This window comes from Lithobates pipiens, unplaced genomic scaffold, assembly GCF_037356315.1.
Source record: "Lithobates pipiens isolate NorthernLeopardFrog02 unplaced genomic scaffold, aLitPip1_a1.2 Scaffold_16, whole genome shotgun sequence".
NCBI lineage: Eukaryota > Metazoa > Chordata > Amphibia > Anura > Ranidae > Lithobates > Lithobates pipiens.
The window spans coordinates 407,757,743-407,780,569 of NW_027507748.1; positions in this window are offsets into that span (position 1 = coordinate 407,757,743).

The following is a 22,827-nucleotide window of genomic DNA, read 5'->3' on the forward strand; positions in this document are numbered from 1 at the left end:
TGAAAGATAATGTTACGCCAAGTAAATTGATACCCAACATGTCACGCTTCTAAATTGCGCCCGCTCGTGGAATGGCGTCAAACTTTTACCCTCAAAAATCTCCATAGGCAACGTTTAAAAAATTATACAGGTTGCATATTTTAAGTTATAGAGGAGGTCTAGGACTAGAATTATTGAGCTCAGTCTAACGATTGCGGCGATACCTCACATGTGTGGTTTAAAGTTTTCATATGCGGGCGGCCGGGCGCAGTACTCACGTATGTGTTCGCTTATGCACGCGAGATCGTCGGGACTAGGTGCTTTAAAAAACATTCCTTGTAATAGAAAAAAGCATGACAGGTCCTCTTAACCACTTCAATACAGGGCACTTAAACACCTTCCTGCCCAGACCAATTTTGAGCTTTCAGCGCTGTCGCACTTTGAATGACAATTGCGCGGTCATGCTACACTGTACCCAAATGAAATTTTTATCATTTTTTTCCCACAAATAGAGCTTTCTTTTGGTGGTATTTGATCACCTCTACGGTTTTTATTTTTTGCGCTACAAATAAAAAAATACCGAAAATTTTGAAAAAAAAAATGTTTTTTTTTGTTTCAGTTTCAAAACTTTGTAAATAAGTATGTTTTCTCCTTCACTGATGGGCACTGATGGGGCTACACTGATGGGCACTGATAAGGTGGCACTGATGGGCACCAATGTGGCACCAATGAAGTGGCACTGATAGGCGGCACTGATGAGCGACACGGATGGGCGACACGGATGGGCGACACGGATGGGCGACACGGATGGGCGACACGGACAGACACTGATAGGTGGCACAAATTGGCACTGATAGCTGGCACGGATGGGCGGCACGGATGGGCATGGATAGGCGGCACAGGTGGGCATGGATAGGCGGCACAGGTGGGCATAGATAGGCGGCACAGGTGGGCATAGATAGGCGGCACAGGTGGGCATGGATAGGCGGCACAGGTGGGTACTCATAGGCGGCACAGGTGGGCACTCAGGCGGCACAGGTGGGCACTCAGGCAGCACAGGTGGGCACTCATAGGCGGCACAGGTGGGCACTCATAGGCGGCATCGGTGTTATAGTAATGGATGCCAATCAGTGCCAAACAATAATGCATGCCAATCAGTGATGCCCATTGTGGCCACTGATTGGCATCCATTATGGGCACTGATTGGCACCCATTGTGCTGACTGGCACCCTGGTGGTCTAGGGAGGATTATGGATTTTTATTACCTTTTCCCTGGTGGTCTAGTGGTGTCCCTGGTGGTCCAGTGTGGGCATCCTCGGGGGGGCTGTGCTGATAATCGATCAGCACAGACCCCCCCTGTCAGAGGAGCAGCCGATCGGCTCTCCTCTACTCACTTCTGACAGACGCGAGTGAGGGAAAGCCGATCACCGGCTCTTCCCATTTACACTGTGATCAGCCGTGATTGGACACGGCTGATCACATGGTAAAGAGTCTCCGTCTGAGACTCTTTACCGAGATCGTAGTTGCCGGGTGTCAGACTGACACCCCGCAACAACGATCGCCGCGATGCGCGCCCCCGGGGGAGCGCAGCGGCTCATTATCCTAATCACGTCATATGACGTCCGGTTAGGATAATGAAACCACTTTGCCGCCGTCAATTTGTAATAGGGCGGGCGGCAAGTGGTTAAATGTGAGATCTGGGTTAAAAAGTCCTCAGATCTCATATTTACACTGAAATACAAAAAAGGTTTATTAAAATGTCTTTGCCAGCAAATTAACTGTAACAAGCAACATAGCAGACCATTACTTTGCACTTGCTGAATAAGAATACCGCATGGCATGATGTGATCCTCCTGCAAGAAGCATGAAATTATTTGTTTCTTTTACAAATTGCTTATTGCTCTCTAATATAATAATTCCTGCACAAGTGTACAGCACACAGAGAGTGGTCTAGTAAAGGCTTAGGTCAGGTGCATTTGGTAATTAATTATTATTTACTTAATTATTTCATTTTTTTCACAGTCAGAGAGTCAATTATGCCACTCACCGTCTTGCAGCTCCGCTCGGGCTGAGGAACGGAGCTGCCGACGTCACTTCCGGGTTTCGTGAAGCAGCCGAAAGCCGGAAGTGACCTGCCTGTCTCTGAATGACAATGCTCCCACCCGTAGAATTACAGTGATTTTACGGATGGAAGCTAGTCGGCGTTCTACAGTGCACCGCAAGGCGGGTTTTTAACCCGCAAATGAAGCGCCATGGATGCAATCTTGTGATTGCCTCGACGTGGCACTTCTCATAGTGCACTGCGACCGGCGCCACAGTACACTATGTTAAATTACATTTTTTTTTTTAAATGTCTTAAAGGGCCCATTTTCTGTTTTTTTTTTACTTTTTTTTTTCTTTTTCTTTTTTTAGACTGGGGGGGGGGGGGGGCGCCACTGTCCAGCTCTCAAACTTTGTGTGTCTGAAATTCCAACGGAAAAAGTCATATGGAGCCCACATGCGATCGGATTTTCCAACAACACGTTCCGACAAAAAAATATTTCTGTCGGAAAGTCCGACTGTGTGTACAGGGCATATAAATCCTCTTTGTATGCACAAGATCCCTTTGTAAACCCAGAGATTACCTTGTGTAACAGTGACATCATCACTGTGTTGTACATGTGCAAAGAGCAGAGATGTGGGAGGGAGCAGGCCCGGACTGGGACAAAAAATAGGCCCGGGCATTTTAGATTGAACAGCCAACCTTTCCAGGGACTCCAGGGACCGGGGGGGGTGGGGTGGGTTTCGGTAGACATTAGCTGGCTGGTGTTGGTCCTCCACACTGTAATGTGCAGGGACACTGTGTTATAAAGGGAACTGCACTAAAAAGGGGCACTGCAATGATTACAGTGCCCTTTTACGGGGCAGTCCCCTTTATATTATAGTGTCCCAGTCCTATTGTGGCCATGCCAGTACTGTCTGTCTCCTATTGTGTCCATGGCCCAGTGACACTGACCTGCTCTCTGGCGGTGCGGTAGAGCGTGTCTCTCTCTCTGGTTGTGCAGGTACAGCGTGGCTCTTTCTCTGGTGGTGTGGTACAGCGTGGCTCCCTCTGGTGGCACGGGTACAGGGTGGCTCCCTCTGGTGCTGCGGGTACAGGGTGGCTCCCTCTGGTGCTGCGGGTACAGGGTGGCTCCCTCTGGTGCTGCGGGTACAGGGTGGCTCCCTCTGGTGCTGCGGGTACAGGGTGGCCCCCTCTGGTGCTGCGGTGCAGCGTCGCTCTCTCTGGTGGTGCGGTGCAGCGTCGCTCTCTCTGGTGGTGCGGTGCAGCGTCGCTCTCTCTGGTGGTGCGGTGCAGCGTCGCTCTCTCTGGTGGTGCCGTGCAGCGTCACTCTCTCTGGTGGTGCCGCGCAGCGTGTCTCTCTCTCTCTGGTTGTGCTGGGGCTATTAGTTCCCCCAGCACAGTCCTCTGTTTTATTTGCCATGTCTCCTGTAGTAGCTGCTACAAGCACTCCTCAGCTTGTTTCTGGGTTTTCTCTTTCACCCCAGCAGAGTGCATGTTGGGGACTGTAGTCTGCTCCCTGCTGAGACCAATGGTGCCATGTATCTCTGGGACTACATTCCCATGATGCCCCTCTAGTTTCTTCTGATTGGCCCTCTGTTTTGGCCAATGGGGAGGGAAAACGACCATACAGGAACGCCTTCTCTTCCCCTGCTGCCGACGTGAGAAGGGGAGGGAGAGCGAGGGGGGAATAGTGACAGCAGCAGCTTTCCCCACCGTGCGGACACCCATGGCTGGAGGAGGAGAGCGGAACTGTCAGCGCGGCGCTGAGGCTGAGCTGTGTGTGAGAGAGACACACAGCTCAGCCCATGCAGGATGCAGCCGCCAGTTCCGCATGACACAGGCACGGCCGTATGGCGGTAGGCGAGCTGCGGCCCGTGGCCTGTGTTACGCACGATCAGGCCGCGGCCGCCGCTTACCACCCGCTGTGCGGCCTGATCATCAACAGGCCACGGGCGGCCCCGGCCCACCGGGCAAATGCCCAGTCTGCCCTATGGCCAGTCCGGGCCTGGGAGGGAGCCAACAGTCTCCACCATCTAAAGGTAGGAAACTACAGGAAGGGAAGGAGACAAGACCAGTCACCCTGCACAAGTAGATAGAGCATCAGTGACCAGGCTTTATTACAAGAAATTCCTGCACAGAAGCAAAGTTCAGCACTGCATCACTGCAGATCTGAAAAACACAAGGCACACCAACATAGCAATAGGAATAAACGTGCCTCTTGTATTTAGACAATATTTGGTTATCCCAAAGTTAAGCTTTAACATTTCTCTTTTTGGAATAATTACAGTCTTTTATATTTGGGGTTTCTTTTGTGTAAAATCTAGATAGAATCTTTTTAAACTTCAATACGCAAAGAGTTTTATAAACACCCGAAGATGAAAAGTTTCCATGGCTAGTAATAAGTTTACTCATATGCACAACCTGCCCTTTACAAGATTTAAAAAAAAAGAGACTTGTCACAATTTTTTCTAGGGGCTGTAATTTCCACATAATTTATGAAAGTCCTGGAAATGTTCTTGCTGACACCATGCTGTTGAGCAATGCATCAGGAACTTAGTGTTTCTCTGATGATGCATGCTACTAATACATCACAGAAGCAACAGAGCCTTCATGATGCATTGGTGGAAAGGTGACCCAGTCTAAAGACAAAAAAGATTTTGTGCACTATTTAAAGACAAATAAATACTATGTGGTAAATCTTCCTTAACTATTTTATGACTTGAAATTCTAACATCTCTCTGTATATTAAAACACACACAAACATTGGGATAACATACAATGTCCTTGCAGGCTGAGTCCCTGTATGAACCAAGGACCACAACATTGTACAGCAAGAGTATTAACTATTTAGCCTTTATGCTGATCCTTCAGATCTATTTGCTTATTATGTGTTGGTTTTAGTGTACACATTTTATTTGATATGCATTTTTATTTGAAAACTGGAAATCAAAATAAAGGACTAGAGTTAAAATAAAAATATACATTGATGAATAAAATGGATTTTAGCTCCTCGTTCCTGGGATTTACATGTCAAATTTGTCAAGGTTCTTTATTTTATCTGATAGCCTTGTGCAGCACTACTGGAGATCCACTGTCTGTTTCAATGTAATAAAGAAGAAGTAAACCCCGATGGGTTTAACTTCCTTTCTTGTTCCCAGCAAAGTAAAAGCATAACGTGCTAGTATGCTTTGCATACTAGCTCATTATGTGACACTTACCTGCAAACAAAGCCTGCGCTGTCTCTGCTGGAGGCCGCATCCATGTCTGCCCCTCTTCCTTCCAGGGCCGCTGACTCTGGCTTTGTGACTGGCCGGAGTCACGTGATGTCACTCCTGTGCATGTGTATGGGAGCCGCCAGTCAAGGCACTCACTAGTGAAGAAACGGCACGGACATCATGACATCATTGAGGCAGTACAAGTGAATATATCTCCTAAACGGCACACGTTTAGGAGATATTTACTGTACCTAAAAGGTGACCCTATTATAGGCTTACCTATAGGTACAACTTGAAAATGGAGGATTACAACCTCTTTAAAGCGGAGTTCCACACAAAAATAGAACCTCTGCTTTTCAGAATCCTACCCCCCCCCCCCTCCGGTGTCACATTTGGCACCTTTCGAGGGGCAGGGGGAGCAGATACCCATCTAATACAGATATCTTGCTCCCACTTCTGGGCATAAATACCCGCTCCACCCGCGGGTATCTACACCACTTCCCATGCCCCCCGCTGTCTTCTGGGAGACACACGGGTCCCAGGATGCAGCAGGGACCAGTGGGAATGTGCAGCACGAGTCACGCATGTGCAGTAGGGAACCAGGAAGTGAAGCCACAAGGCATCACTTCCTGATTCGCTTACAGAAAGAAGGCGATGACAGCACTCGAAAGCCGAGGAACAGATCGGCTTCAGGTGCCGACATAGCAGGCACCCTGGAGAGGTAAGTGTCCATATTTTAAAAGTCAGCAGCTGCAGTATTTCTAGCTGCTGACTTAAAAAAATAAAATAAAAGGCCGAACTCCTCCTTAACTTGAACTTCAAGGAAAATTCTACTTAGAGAAATAGGGATGTTGTCACTGCTGACATCCGTCTGGAAATGCCAGTTAATAGTCTGTCTCTAGCTTAAGTAAATTCTGTGTTACTGACGTAGAACAAGAATGCAGGTTGAAAGTCAGAGTGATATCAGAACTCCTGATCTGCTATCTTGTTCTGAGCTAATACTGTACATTAAACTGTCAGGAAGCCAACTATCATTTTCAGAAGGAGGAGTTAGCAATAGCAATCTATTTATTTTTTCAGTTCAGACATTCTTTATAAAAAAATGTTAAAAAAATTCACATTCTTAGCAAGTGTGCCTACTCAAAAGAGAGATATACATTATAGCTCAAATATCATCGCCTATATCAGAAAAGTTCTAATGAGAAATGGAGACTGATAAAAGCTGAACTTTTCTCTTTCTTTTTTTTTTTTTTTTTTTTATAAACAATTTTTATTGTGAAGAAGGCACAAAAAAAAACCAGAAGAACAGGCATTTCCAACAGCAGGTTAAAGATGAAACCAGTAAAATTACAGAGTAAACAGAGTGCACATTGCAGATAAACATTCTCGGTATCACATATACGTATAGGTTTGTGCCGTGATCCAGTAAAGTGCTTGTCAGCTCAGTAATCAGAGGGCAAAAAGGATAGGGGGGTCGGAAAAAGGGAGCGGTCTGGTATGGTTCGCAGCGGAGCACTCTGGAGGGCAATGCCCCTGGGTCTAAAAAGAGGTCGGTTCGTGGGAGGGTATATGAACCAAAAATATGGAATGTGGAGTCATCCCTCATGTAGTCATGGAGCGGGCGGAGAGACCTGTTTAGTTTCTAACTTAGCGGATCACAATAGGGGATTCCCAGGTGGAATTCCACCTGAGATGAGGGAAGATAAGGGTTGTTGGACGCCTGTGATGATAAGGTAAAATGGTGTGTGCGTGGATGTAATCTGGGGAGTTATGTTATAAGGATAAGTCTGAGGAATAGGACCAGGGGGGAAAGAGAGAGAGAAAGAGAGGAGAAAAGAAAGAAAAGAAAAAAAAAGGGGGGGGATGGGTATCAAGGGGTCAAGGGGGTCCCCTTACCTGTGACCCCCCTCGGAGCAGATTGGCTAGCATACCGCTTGAGTTTCAATTCGGCTCCCGGTTTCTATAGGCACAGGGTCAGTACCCTATACGTATGCTAGATCTTATAAATCAAGAGGTCTGAGATCTATGGATCTGGGGTCTTCACTGGTACGCATCTGTGTAGTCCGTGGTGGTCTGAAAGTGTTTCCAACAGGCCGATTTCATACTAAATTTCGAGGGGGTATCCCTGGATATATGAATAAGTTCTTCCATCTCGGCCGTTTTATTGATTCTGGTAAACCATTCCTTAATGGAGGGAACTCTGGTCATCCCCCAGTGCACAGGGATACAAAGCTTTGCCGAATTAAGCATATGCATCGCAAGGGAGCCATGGTAGGCTCGTCTCGGTAAGGGTGATAGATGGAGAAGACATTGGGACGGGGTGAGCTCTATGTTATAAGTGGTAACGTGGGTAGTAATTCTACATACTTCTCTCCAAAAGCTCTGTAGAGGGATACAGGACCACCAGATATGTACTGGCGTTCCTTTATCTTGCTGGCACCTCCAGCAGGTATCAGTGGTATCAGGAGCGAATTTGTGTAAGAGCGATGGAGTGTGGTACCATCTCGATTGGATCTTATAGCCGTTTTCCTGAGCACTAACATTGAGGGAGCCTCTGTGGATGGTATGAAAAGCGGAGCTCCATTGTTCATCGGTTATTGACAGGAAGAGGTCTTCCTCCCAACGTTTGCAAGCGATAGTGGCACCGGGACGCTCTTCGTCAAATAGCAGGTTGTGAGTGAGCGCTATTAGGTGCCTTTGAGGGGTTGACTGGGTACATAGCTTCTTAAAGGGAGACAGTGGTCTAGAGCATTGGGAGTCTCTATTTAAAGATTTCAGATAGCAGGCGATTAAAAGGTAGGTCCAAGGGGGGATAGGCGGTCTAGCTAAGGTGCTCGCCAGAGCTTGTGCGGGGATGAGGTTTCCTCTTTCATACAGGTGGTAGGCGTTTAAGCTGTCATGTGTCCAGTTATCTGATAAAAATTCGGAAGACATGCCGGGCGGGAAGTCGGGGGTGCATTTGATCGGGGATAGGGGGCCTGGTATCGAGGAGATTTTTGTACGGGAGCAAGTCTGCTGAAAGCAATTTAGAGTAGGGTGCAAGAGAGGGTGCAGATTGGCGGAGGCGGGGATGTGGGCAGGACGTATCCAGGGTAAAGAGGAGAGGGGTAGGGATGAGAAGGACGCTTCTAAAGGAACCCACTCTTTACAGGGGTCACAGACGTTCCAGTCCACTATCCTAGTAAGGTGAACCGCTCTATAGTAGTTGAGTATGTCTGGGAAGCCCAGGCCTCCCAGGTGCTTTGGGCGAGAAAGAGTTTTAAGGGAAATTCTAGGTTTCCGATTCCCCCAGAGGAACCTGGAGCAGATGCCGTTATACGTTTTAAAGAAAGACTGGGGGACCTGTATGGGTACTGTTTGGAGAATATAAAGCAAACGGGACAAGACATTCATCTTGAGAACAGCGATTCTGCCGAACCAGGAGAGTGTTTGTTTGTTCCATCTCTTGAGGTCAGCCGTTAAATTGTGTAGGATAGGGAGATGGTTTTTGGTATATAAGTCGGCTATTTTCTGTGTGATCTGGGTACCTAGGTAAGTGATAGAGTCGTTCTTCCAGCGAAATGGGAAATTTGTTTCACATTGTGTTTGGAGCGTCTCTGGGAGGGAGATGTTAAGAGCAAAAGATTTAGAAAAGTTTATTTTGAGGTTAGATATGGCCTGAAACTTTTGGAACTCCGAGAGGATGATTGGGATGGTGGTGATGGGTTCAGTAAGGAACATTAGTATGTCATCGGCGAATGCCGCGTATTTGAACTCTTTGAGCGGTGTTTGGACACCCTTGATATCACTATTCAAGGTTAGGGTCTGAAGGAAGGGTTCTAGAGTGAGGATAAATAGGATCGGGGAGAGGGGGCATCCCTGTCTTGTGCCATTCCGGATGGAGAAGGCGTCTGACAGAGTGTTGTTGACCCGCACCCTTGCTGTTGGTGTAGAGTATAGGGACATGATCATGGAGGTCATATGGGGGCCGAGTCCTAAGTTGGTAAGTACCACTTCCATATAGTCCCATGCCACTCTGTCAAACGCCTTCTCCGCATCCAGGGACAAGAAGAAGGCCTTCTGTTTAGATTGAGTTATCAGGTGGTGTAAATTGATGGATTTCAAGGTGTTGTCCCTAGCTTCGCGTCCAGGGACAAAACCTACTTGGTCGGGGGATATGAGGGTCGGGAGGATTGGAAGGATTCTATTAGCGAGAATTTTGGCGAATATTTTAACGTCCACGTTAAGAAGGGAAATTGGCCTATAACTACTTGTGATTGTGGGATCCTTATCAGGTTTGGGTATGACGGTAATGTGGGCTTCTAAAATACCGCGGGGGAGGGATTTTGAGGTGGGAGTGGAATTGAAGCCCTTTAAGAAGGGTGTTTGGAGCGTCTCTGCGAACAATTTGTAGTACGCCGAGGTCAGCCCATCTGGGCCAGGGCTCTTACCAGGTTTCAGTTGTTTTATGGCTTGTAACCATTCTGAAGATGAGATTTTGGTTTCCAGAGATTGGAGGGTGTCAGAAGGGATTGTCTTGAGTGGGAGCTTGGCGAGATACGTTTGAATGTTGTGTAATCGTTTTTGGGGATCTAAAGATTGCAGGTTTACGGAGCCGAGGTTGTAAAGGGAGGTGTAATAACGTTCAAATTCCTGGGCTATAGCTGCATTGGTCTCAAGGACTGAACCTGCAGGGGAGTGTATACGGTGGATTGTTCGTTTAGCTCTTTTGGATCGCAGTGCTTGTGCTAAAAGGTGGCCTGACTTATTTCCGTGCTCGTAAAAGAGTTTCTGGGAAAGGGCGAATCTCCTTTTTGTTTGGTATCCTAGTATATCTTGGATCTGGGTACGGGTGTTCGTAAGTTCAGCATGGGTGTCTAACGCTAAAGTTTTCTTGTGTTGTGTTTCAAGTGATCTGAGTTTCGAGAATAGGTCTGCCAGAGTGGCGGCTCTTTCTTTCTTGCGTGCTGCTGTAAGGGAGATAAGCTTGCCTCTTATTACGCATTTGTGTGCCTCCCATTGCATAAGGGGGGAGACATCCGGCGTGTCGTTTTCTGTGAAATAGTGGCAAAGACAGTCTCGGATTTCTGTTACTCTGGACTCGTCCGTTAGAATGCTCGCATCTAGCCTCCAGATGCTGGCCCGGTCAAGCTTTTCAGGGAAGGTGAATAGGGCTGTGATGGGGTGGTGATCAGAGATCGTCATAGGTTCCACTGAGGCCTTGGTCAGATTGTGTAGGTTCTGTTGGGAGACCATAAGGTAGTCAATGCGGGAGTACCTATTGTGGGGGGCGGAGAAGAAAGTGAAGTCCTTGTCCTTGGGATGAAGTGTTCGCCACGTGTCGTGAAGCAGTAGCTCTTGGAGGCTTTACTTAATTTGTTTGAGAGCTCGGAATGATAGACTGGAGGACCCAGAGGAGGTATCCAGTAAAGGATCCAAGGGGGCGTTGAAATCGCCACCAAGAATCAGCATCCCTTCCATAAAAGAGTTTAGTTTGTGCACCACCTTCCTGAAAAATGGTACCTGAGAGGAGTTGGGGCTGTATAAGTTAGCGAATGTGATCATTCTGTTTTTGTACGTTCCTTTGAGGAAGAGATATCTCCCGTTATCATCTGCTAGGGTGTCTGATAATTGGAGGTCAAAGTGTTTGGAGAGAAGTATGGAGACCCCTTTGCATTTAGAAGAAGGACATGTTGCGTGAAATTCTACTGGAAAAGCGTGGTTAGACAGTTTGGGGGTAGATTTAGTGCTGAAATGGGTTTCCTGAAGGAGGACCACATCTGCCTTCAGTTTTTGCATTAGTATCAATGTTTGGTGATGTTTCTCTGGGGTGTTTAGGCCGTTGGCGTTTAGAGAAACTATCTTCAAGGATAAGTTCGTGGAGCTTTGGAGCAGCGGTGGCATGTTGACGGGAGTAAGGGTGTCTTAGGGTGCTACCGAGAGGGGGGGGTCCCAGGAAAGGGGAAAGATACGGAGAAAAAAAAAGGGGGGGGGGAGGAGATGTAGGAGGTACCGGGAGGAGAGTGTACCTGGAAAGAGGAAAGGATGGGAGGAGGATGGGACCGGCGGAAGGGTTGCGCCTGTCAACCCCTCTGGCTCCCGAGAGGGGTACCGGTCGAGTCAACTCTGACTACCAGCGTCCGTTGCTTGGGGGTGGCGGACGAGGTTACACGAGATGTGGGAGGTCTCCGTCATGGTGAGACCTGAGGGAGCGAAAGATCGGCAGTTAGACATGGTAGCGGGTAGGGAGTCAAGAGCTCGTAATATAATAGCCACGCTGTGACATATATGGGAGAGGGGAAGGGTGGTAGAGCTAACAGCATCTGATCAGAGAGGCCTAAGGGCCAATGGTCAATGTTAAGGTTGGGGACTACTAAGGAGGCAGAAGACGATGCACGGGGACCCGGGAGGGTTACATGAGGGGTGGTCTGTTCATGCTATGGCAGGGAAAGGGGAGGGTTAAGCTAGGCATACAGAGCTATGTTTAGGGGAGAGTTCTAGAGAAAAGCACGTTAATAAAGAGCAGGTATATTCTCAAGTAAGTAACTGACAGTTAACAAGTCTTAAAACAGAGGTTCAGAATGGCACAACTAAATGCAATATCAAACGAAACAGGCGCTGGAGGCATACAAAAGAAAAAAGGAAAAGGAAATGCAATACCAACTACACCTGTGAGACATATAGCATATATGTAAAAACACATTACAGGTAAATGCACTATATAGAGCCGGGAGTGAGGGGATGGCCAACTCATAGGCATACAGTGTGTCCCAAATAGGGAACTCTTTTAGACTAGTGACGTGGATCTTTGATGTTCGCTACTCCCAGTTCCCTGCTTGGGGACCCCTCACTATTGGTCTTGGTTCTCCCCTCCCACCTATCGAAGTCTGATCTAATCTCCCTTCTTACAGTGTAAGTTGGGACGCCCTTCGTGGTATACATCCAGTGTGTGGTTCCCACCCTGCACCTTTTCGACTATTACAAAAGTCTCCTAAAGTTACCCACGTCATTGGATGAAGTCTTCTAGACTGTTCTAATACCTTGAAAGGTATGGAATGAGCACTATGCATCGATACGTGCCATAATAGGGTGTCCAGTAAGGATATAAAGTGACGTTATGGCTGCAACTGGCCAAAGGGGTTAGAAGCTATTCTTACCATATACCTCACTACCGACTCAGTTGTAGGCCCCGGCTTGCAGACAAATCTAAACATCAGAAACAAAAAAAAAAAAAAAAAAAGGGGGGGGGGGGGGGGGGGGAGAAAAAGAAAAGGGAGGGGGAGAAAAGGGGAGGCAGAAGCAGAAAGTCTGGCGGATATACCGTCTGCCGGGATAACAGTTTTGTGCTTGCAGCCGTTTGAGACGAGCCGTGTGGGGTGCAATGTGAAGGGCAGGCACTTGGTGGAGGTAGTTAAGGTTGTCAAAGGCCTCAGGGAACAGGTTGGGGCTTCCGATAACAAGAGGCATCACATCCGTGTCCTTGACAACAGTGAAGGTCCGTCATCGCATTGATAGGTGGGATGGGGAGACTTGGAGTGTCGAACCGGGGATCTCCCAATGGGTAAAATTCTTCGGTGTGCAGTCGCTGATCGCAAGTCATCAGTGGCACCTATGTATGCTCACAGGTGTAGGGGTCAAGAGGATTGTGCCCACAGGTTGGTAGCGTAATTAAAGCCAGCATTCGTAACAGGTGCCATTCATCAAACTGAGGTGAGGGTAGGTTCTTCTTCAACTACGGCGAGGCCTGAGATGGGCAGGTGAAGCAGTGGGACTGCCGTTTCTTGGTGGAGTGGCATTTCTCTGTGGGGAGTGTGGAAGAGGAGGCTGTTGTGCGAGCCTACATCGCCTCCCAATGGCATAGTTACCTGCTTCGTCCACTCCCTTCATGGAGGTTGCTCTGCGGAGATTAGGCAATCTGAAGTCACTGTACCAGTCAGGGAGGTCTACGGAAGGCAGGTCAAGCGCGGTGCAGAAGTGGTCGAGGTCCTCTGGGACTCTTAGGTTTTCCGTGCGACCTTGGTGGGAGACGGATAAGCAGAAGGGGTACTTCCAACGGTATGGAATGGCCCTATTTGGCAGAACTTCCAGCAGTGGTCGGAGTTCCCTCCTACGCTGAAGGGTTATGTTGGATAGATCTTGGAAAATCTTGATGGTCACCCCTCTATGGGTAATCTGGTTTCTTTCCCTAGCTTTACGCAGGATTTCTTCCTTCAGAGGAAAGTCAACCAGGCAGCAAACTACATCCCTCGGGGGGTCGGTATCATGGCCTCTGGGGCGCAGAGCACTGTGGATGCGCTCAAATACTATCGGGGTGTCTGGGGGCCTGTCGAGGAGATCGTTGAAAATGTTGATCACTCTCTGAGACAGGAGGCCAGGATCTAAGGATTCCGGTATGCCTCTTACTCTCAGGTTCCGCCGTCTTCCTCGATTATCAAGGTCTTCCATATGTCTGTTGATGTCCCGTAGATGTATAGCATGGGACTCAGTGAGTTGTTGTACTTGACAGAGGGAGGCATCATGGCGGGCCTGCACCGCTTCTATCTCGTCCACCCTCAGTGTCATGGAATGGATGTCAGCTCGCAGGTCAGATATAGCAGCAGATAGGGTGTGTTTAATGTCCGCAGCAACACTGCGCAGATCGTCCAGGCTAATCGCTGGCTGTTCCCGGGAGTCTATGTCCGGCCTGGTGCGTAGCGGGCTTCTACTGTGCGACCGCGATTCACTCGAGGCCGCGGCTCGGGCGCTGCTAGTAGGCCGAGATCTGAAGATTTGGGATTTGCCTATTCGGGTGGGCGTCAGGCTCCGAAGGCGATCGGGGTCTAGTCACTGACATGGTGTAGCAAAGAAGGGCGCAATTTGAGGGTAAAGGGCGTACTGTCACTTGCCTGTGCTAATGTAGCCGGGTCTCGTGGACGGGAGCTCAGGAATCAAGCGGCCATCTCGGAACAGCGCCAAGCCACGCCCCGAACTTTTCTCTTTCTCTTCTCATACAACATGCATGCACTAAATGGCTGGACACAACTCACACTGGTCTTGTACTACAGTAAGAGTGTACAATTCTGAATTTTGATCCTTACAGTTTAGGCCTCTTTCACAAATACGGACATACATGCATCCCTATGGGATAGCGGGTGTCTCACCCGCTATTGTCCGATTCTGCAGACGGAGGAAAATCCTATTTTTCTATCCGTCTGCAGAGCGGATCGGATGAACACGGACAGACGGTCCGTGCTCATCCGATCCCCCATAGAGGAGAGCAGAGAGCTGACAGGGCGGCCCTTGTACAGTGTGCGGAGACCGCCCTGTTTGCCACCAGCTCAGCGGGGACAATGGAGTGATCCCCGCTGAGCGAGCGGATCATCACGGGGCGGATCATTACTGATCCGTCCCGTGTGAAAGGGGCCTTACTTGTTAATGTGTAAATGACCTTTTCTAAAGATGTGACTACCTTTGCTGAGTGGCTGGAAAGAAAATTGCAATGAAGCTTTCTTTTTTTTTTTTTCAAATATTTTTATTGAGTTTATACAATCAAACATTCAATCATGAAACAAGAAATTAAGAAAAATTATATAAACATTGCAAAATGATCTTGATAAAAGAAAAAATCCAATATTCAAATTATATTTAATGTCTAAGAGCAGTATGCTATCACCCTAAAGTGACCATAAGAGTCACCATAAAGGGGGAAAATATTGGGATAGGGGGGATAGGAAGAAACGGAAAAAAAAAAAGGGAAAGGAAATCCCCTAACTCTTATTGAAGAAAGATATAATCTGTCGTTTCTAGAAAGTCTACTATCAAAGTCATCTAGCCTGTCACTCATTAGTTAAATTACAAATTTGTAAGCACAGAAGAAAAATATGTTTGCTACCATTAGGTAAATATTAAATATTTTCGGAAGTGAATCAAGAATTTATAATATACACTTATATTGAGTTTGTAATAATGGAAGCCAGCTTCCTGAACGTCCCAGAATAATAAGGTCTAATGTTAATCTGAAGTACATATAATGGTTACTTGATCAGATCTTTATAAGTGTCAGTTGACGTGAAACATATCCAGCTTGACCACGTTTTAGTGTATTTGGAAGGAGTATCTTTGGATTGGTGAATGAGATTCTCCATTTCTGCGATCTTTTGGGTTCGAAGAAACCAATCTTTTATGGTAGGTGGGTCAGAAGAACGCCATTTACATGGTATGCACATGTTTGCTGCTGAGATTAAGTACATGGGTAAAGATACCATATATTTGCTGGAATGCTTAGTGGAGTGGTGTAGCATAAATTGTGCAGGTGTGTATTCCAGTTTGAATGTAGTGATATGATAGATAAATTTATGTACGTTATTCCAGAAAGGTTGTATTTTGTGACAAGACCACCAAATATGAAGGAGAGAACCAGGTTCTGTACCACATCTCCAGCATAATGGGGAAACTGTTGGAAATATACGATTTAGTTTTACTGGTGTATTATACCATCTCGATATAATTTTATAAGCATTTTCCTGTGCAGATACATTCAGAGAGCCCTTGTGTGCAATTTTATGAATCGTTTCCCAGTCTTTGCTTGTGAAATTTTGGGATAAATCTCTACCCCATTGGGCAGCTCTACCATCAATCGTGGACTCCAAGTCGGAGAAAAGTAATGTATATGAAAAAGAAATTAGATGTCCTTGTGGTTCTTTTTTAAGACACATCTTTTCGAAAGGGGTAAGAACTCGGGCCCAATCGGGACGTTTAGATGCTATATCTAGGAATTGTTTAACTTGTAAATATGTCTCCTGAGGAAAAGACTGAGGATGTATAGAAGCTTGTAATTTGGAATAGGTGATGATTTTATCTCCTTCAAAGAAAAGCAAGGATCTGACCGTTGACTGTGGCCAGATATCGTTTAAAAATGTAGAACACATTCCAGGTAAAAATGCTGGATTAATTTTTAGTGGTGTGCAATGAAGCTTTCTTATATTGTCTACAACATATAGAAAAAATTAGTAAACTTAAAGAAGTTAACTTTACAATAGCATAGAGCATAATACTGTATTAATGCAATGTACCCAAAAACAACTAAGGGCACTTTCACACTGGGGCATTTGGAGCATCGGTGTTAAATAACGGCGATTTACTGACGTTTTAGCGACGCTTTTCAGATGTTAGAGGGGCACTTTTAACCCCGTTTTTAACCCCCGCTAGCAGCAGAAAAAGGGTTAAAGGACTCGCAAGGCTCCACTACCGAGGCTCTTTGCAGGCACTTCGACGACTCTGCCCATTGATTTCAATGGCCAAGGTCGCTTTAGGTGCGGTGTATACACTGCTCCTAAAGCACTGCAAAGATGGTGCTTGCAGGACTTTTTCTTAAGGTCCCTCAAGCCCTCTGGCTTTCACATTGGAGTGACAGGATAGGCATTTTACAGGCACTATTTTTAGTGCTATAGCACCTGTAAAGCACCTCAGTGTGAAAGTGGCCTAAAAGTACACAAACCATAGACATCTGGTTCACATTACTGGTTTGTCTCTTAAAAACTCATCAGTAAAACATTTCAGGGCAGCCTTCATACATGTAATTTACAGTAGTGATGGCCATCTCCATCTAATGGCCAGCATGCACACTACTTAGTCCAATGTTATCTCCCTAGACTGCAACTGCATGCATGAGAAACCTCCAGAAACCTGTAAAAGTTTTCCACTAGGGGTCCCTTCCGAGTTGAGTCTGGCACTGACTACAAAGTGCTGTGAACCTCTGGTTTCCAGCTTGCTTACAGATTGAATGTCTTATGGCAGTGAGTTGTAGCTACCCAGTTGTACACTCAGTCAGGGAAATTCAATAAAGCCCTAAGGGGACTATTCTTCCCCTTTAAAATTGCCTGCACCAGATTCAGAAAACCCTGCCACTTGTTTCAGCAGCTTTACCAGCGCATGTAGCAGATTCAGGCAGTTATTTTTAGCACCAGTTTTACAAAGTGACATAGGTGACATCACTTTGACAAATTTTTGATGGAGTAGGAAAGTTTAAGAACCTTTGTCAGGTTGTTTTTCATGTCCGTTGCAGTGTTGGGGAGATTTTCTCTTAGGCCGCGTACACACGCGGGGACTGTTCGCCCAACTTTGTCCGCTGAACAGTGTTTCGGCGGACAGTCCGCTCGTGTGTGGGCTTTCAGCAGACAGTTTCAGCGAACAGTCTGCTGAACAAAGTTTTTCGGAATTTCCGAAAAACTGTCCGCTGAAACTTTGTTTGAGCGGACAGTCCCCTCGTGTGTAGGCTTGTTCGTCAAACTAAGTTCCGCGCATGCTCAGAAAGGATTTACACGCCGAAGTTTGCATTGCAGTGTATAGGACGTCGTTTTCTAGTCCCGTCGTACGTGCCGTTCACGTCATCGCGCACGGTTTCAGCGGACTGTTCGTTCGTCGTGTGTGGGCAAGTCCGTCCATGCTAATTTTGAGCGGACTGTCCGCTGAAACTGTTTGACAAACAAGGTTGAGCGAACAGTCCCCGCGTGTGTACGCGGCCTTACAGTATACAGTAGTCACTGGGACAGAATGTGATAATATACTGTATCTCTCTAATAGGAAAGACAACAATAATAACTTGAAAGCCTTGGGATTGTACACCCTATTAACACCCATTATACCAGAATAATATCTAAATAATAAAGTAAACACATGACAAAGGTTGTGCGAAAACATTATACTATAGCCAATGTATTGTGTTTAAATACATTTTAATTATAAAATAAATGTGAATCTTCCTTAACAAACAGAACTGCTGTTAAACATTAACAAAACAATGTGCAAAGTCACAAAGACATAGGCAGAAATATCTTACAAAACCAAATAAATGACTGACCACCTAAAAAGCGGGCAACCCCATAAAGATTGACCGCAACAAAGAAAAATAGAGCAAAGTTGAGGGTGGGTGGGGTAGCAGGTCAAAAGATCCAAAAGGAGGATGATCCAGAGGTGAGTCCAGATGACAGTCCCAAGGTAACTGCTGACACTTTTCAGCTACAACGTTAAATATTCAGGAAAAGTAATTTGTTTGCACTTCATTTGTTTTTTGTTTTTCTTTTCCATTTTTCGGGTCATGAGTTATGATCGAAATTCGTAAATTCGTAAATGAGAAAAGTCAAAAATGTGTAAGTTTGAAAATTCAAAAAAAAATTGTAAATTCAGAAGTTTGGAAATTCGTAAATTTGAAAATCCGAAAATAAGAAAGAAAATCCGAAAATTCCAAAGAACGAAAATCTGAAAATGTAAAAAAAAATAACTAACTAACTAATAATATCTAACTATTAAATTATAGCTATTGGAATTTCCTTTCAAATTAGTTTGTTTGTGAATGCAATGAATAGGAATTTACCTGAAGTTACGAATTATCCGAAATAACGAATGCAGCATCTAAACAAATGGAACGGAACAAATAAATAATAATAATAAAAATTATAAAAAGTTTTTATGATTATTATTGTTATTTATTATTATTAATTTGTTAGGTTCCATTCGTTTAGATGCGACATTCATTATTTTGGATAATTTGTACTCGTTACGTTCACTAACAGCCAGACAAATTTGAAAGCAAATTCCAATACTTTTAATTTAATAGTTAGCAATAGTTAAGTTATTATTAGTTAATTAACCTCCCTGGCGGTATGATTAGTTCTGGTTTTAGGTGCTGAAAGCGGTACAATTATTTTACATGGAAATTTGGCGTTTTACATTGTAGTCCTGTAATTCTTAGGAATAACTCTCTTAAATCTGTCCAAACCAGAGTCTAGCAGACATCCCGGGTATGAAAAAGTTTAAAATATAATAAATAATAATAAAAATGATTCAATAATGTAATCAAATCCAAAAACACTGAAATTTGCTCATTTGCAGAATTGTCGCTGTCATTAGATTTAGTGTTTGATGACGAATTTCTCCACAAAACAAATTATCGTTGTTTTCTAGTTGGTCTAAAATCACTTTTGACATAAAGGGATACTTTTTGGTTGCTATGGACAATCTCCAAATTCCAGGCAGAAAAAAAACTATTTATGATATAAAAGTGCATGCAGGGCACTGGACAGACCACTAGGGACAAAGGGGATGTGTATTTTTTTATACAGTACTGTAATCTGTAAGATTACAGTACTGTGTGTGTTTTGTGTGTTTTTACTTTTTTGAATTTGGCGCCGATCTCCGCTCCCGTGCGCCATAACGTCGCAGGGAATGGAGCTCGGCGGCATTCGGGCACTGTGTGAATCGAGCGTAGGACAGCTCGATCACACAGCGCGGAGGACATCGCTGAATCCAGGGGACTAGGTAAGTAACTTCTCCCTGTGTCCTCCCTGTATCCAGCGATGCGATCCTGAGTCAGGCTCGGGGTTACCGTTCATGGCACTGAAATCCCAGCCCGAGCCAGACTCGGGATTACCGCTAGGGAGGTTAATATTTCAGATTTTTGAATTTTCATTCATATTTTCGGATTTTCGCTCTTTCGAATTTTCGTTCTTATTTTTGGATTTTTCAGATTTCCAAATTTCAAATTTCTGAATTTGCGGACTTTCGAATTTATGAATTTTCAAATTTCCTGACTTTACAGATTTTAAAATTTTCTAATTTAAGAATATTTGGAAAAATGAGTTAAACAGGTTTTTATTAATGCGGATATTTCTGAATAAACAAATTTGTTGAAATTAGTTAAAAAAAAAAATTCGGAACAAAATGAATTGCACATGATTAAAAGTTACTGTATACTCATTGGCCAGCTGTTTGCTCACCAACAGATGTGTCACCAATCCAGTGCTTAGCCGACTGAAGATCTGCCTAGCAGATCATCCAAGCAGGAAGTTCTGCCCGAAAGAGGCAGAGGTACGAGGGGGAGACGAGACATCGTTGGAACTGGCAGTCGAGGAGAGGTTCCCTCCATTCTGAATTTTGCTTACACATACCCAGTCTATTTTCCTGAGTGGATCCATACTTGCCTAGCCCCAGGAGATGGGATGATAGAGGAAGCAGACACCTGGCTACAATTAACCCCTTCCTGCCGAGGGTACGCACAGATGTGCATACTCGGCTTCCAGGGGGTATACCGGGATGATGCCCGCACCTGCAGGCATCATCCCGGTACCGTTTTTTTCAGCAGGTGATTGGCTATCCAGCCATAACAACCGATGCGGCTAAAAGCCGCTCGGCTGTTATGCCGGAGGAGCGGTAGGGGACGTCCCCCCTCCCGCCGCCTCCCGCTGCTGTTACCGGTGCTCCCGCTCGATCGGGAGCACCGATCGCACATCTGCTACCTCCGGCTGCTGGGGAGGAACTGGAACAATGCCGTAATCGGCTTCGTTCCAGTATCCTAATAGTAAACATGGAAGCGACGTCATGACGTCACTTCCCGTTTACTCGGATGCCAATGGTGCCAGTTTTTAAAAAATATACGGTATTCAGAATCGCCGTTTTCGGCGATCTGAATACATTGAAGTGTAAAGGAGGGGTGAGGGGTATTTTAGACCCTCGATCCCTCCATAAAGAGTACCTGTCACCACATATTACTGTCACAAGGGATGTTTACATTCCTTGTGACAGCAATAAAAGTGATACATTTTTTTTTTAAACGATTTAGTCATTTTAAAATGATTAAAATAAAAATAAAAAAAATATTTTTTAAAGCGCCCGACGTCCCCGCGCATATGTAAACGGTGTTCAAATCACACATGTGAGGTATCGCCGCGATCATCAGAGCGAGAGCAATAATTCTAGTACTAGACCTCCTCTGTAACGCTAACCTGGTAACCGTAAAAAAAAAATTCAAGCGTCGCCTATTGAGATTTTTAGGTACCGTACTTTGTCGTCAATCCACGAATGCGTGCAATTATAAAGTGTGACATGTTTGGTATCTATTTACTCGGCGTAACATTATCTTTCACATTATGCAAAAAAATTGGGCTAATTTTACTGTTTCGTTTTTTTTTAATTCATGAAAGTGTCCCTTTTCCCAAAGTTGCGTTTAAAACACCGCTGCGCAAATACCGTGTGACATAAAATATTGCAACAATCACCGTTTTATTCTCTAGAGTCTCTGCTAAAAAAAATATATATATAATGTTTGGGGGTTCCAAGTAATTTTCTAGCAAAAAATATGGATTTTAACTTGTAAACACCAAATTCCAAAAATAGGCTTAGTCATGAAAGGGTTAAACCAGGATCTCTGTTTGGAAAGGAATATGGAGAAAGCTTCCACTCTTTGAGCGATCACCCAGTTTTGACACTCTAATATACTGATTACCTTACATCAGTGAGCTAAGAAGGTAGTACACCTGTGGGTATTTTTTACACTGAAGATTACACTCACTGAAGTCACTGATGATTTCAAAACTCCACCAAAGTCACCATTATCACTTTTTTTAATGCTATTTAGCAATTTATCACTATATTTGCACTTTATCATTTGTTTATTGCTCCATTGTTGGCACTATTTGCACTTTATTTAACATATGGACTTTTATGAACTGAATTAATTTATTTATACATCTGATGCAAATTTATTTTATTTATTATATTGCACTGATCACTTTTAAGTGCCCTGATTCATTATATACTGTAAATATTGTATCTTAGCACCTTATATCTATTTGATTCTGGAGCGCAACACCAAATTTTGATTATCATTATAGGAGTAAATAGCTTTCTCTGAGCCAATGAGGAGGCTGAGAGCCAGGACAGCAGCTCTCATTCACCTTGCTAGATTGGCATCAGGCTTAAGTATTGGGGTGGCTGGGGGCTAGAGATCCATACTGCAGTGAATGTTTTTTACCTTTTTTTTACCTTCATACATAGAATTCAGGAAGGTATAAAACCTTCAGCCTTTACAGGCACTTTAAAAACAAATGGGTAATAGGGCTGATAATTGCAAGGGACCAATGTTCTACTTTTTTCCTTCTAACTTTCCCCCACTCCCCCCACTGTCCAAAAAAAAAAAAAATTATTGGAGTTCTGTTTTAACCACTTGCTGACCTATGTTGGCATATATATGTCGGCAGAATGGCAACGGCTGGGCAAAGTAACATACTCATACAGTGGTGTGAAAAAGTGTTTGCCCCCTTCCTCATTTCCTGTTCCTTTGCATGTTTGTCACACTTAAGTGTTTCGGAACATCAAACCAATTTAAACAATAGTCAAGGACAACACAAGTAAACACAAAATGCAATTTATAAATGAAGGTGTTTATTATTAAAGGTGAAAAAAAATCCAAACCATCATGGCCCTGTGTGAAAAAGTGATTGCCCCCTAAACCTAATAACTGGTTGGGCCACCCTTAGCAGCAACAACTGCAACCAAGCGTTTGCGATAACGTGCAATGAGGCTTTTACAGCGTCCTGGAGGAATTTTGGCCCACTCATCTTTGCAGAATTGTCCTAATTCAGTTACATTAGAGGGTTTTCGAGCATGAACGGCCTTTTTAAGGTCATACCACAACATCTCAATAGGATTCAGGTCAGGACTTTGGCTAGGCCACTCCAAAGTCTTCATTTTGTTTTTCTTCAGCCATTCGGTGGTGGACTTGCTGCTGTGTTTAGGATCATTGTCCTGCTGCAGAACCCAAGTTCGTTTCAGCTTGAGTACACGAACAGATGGTCG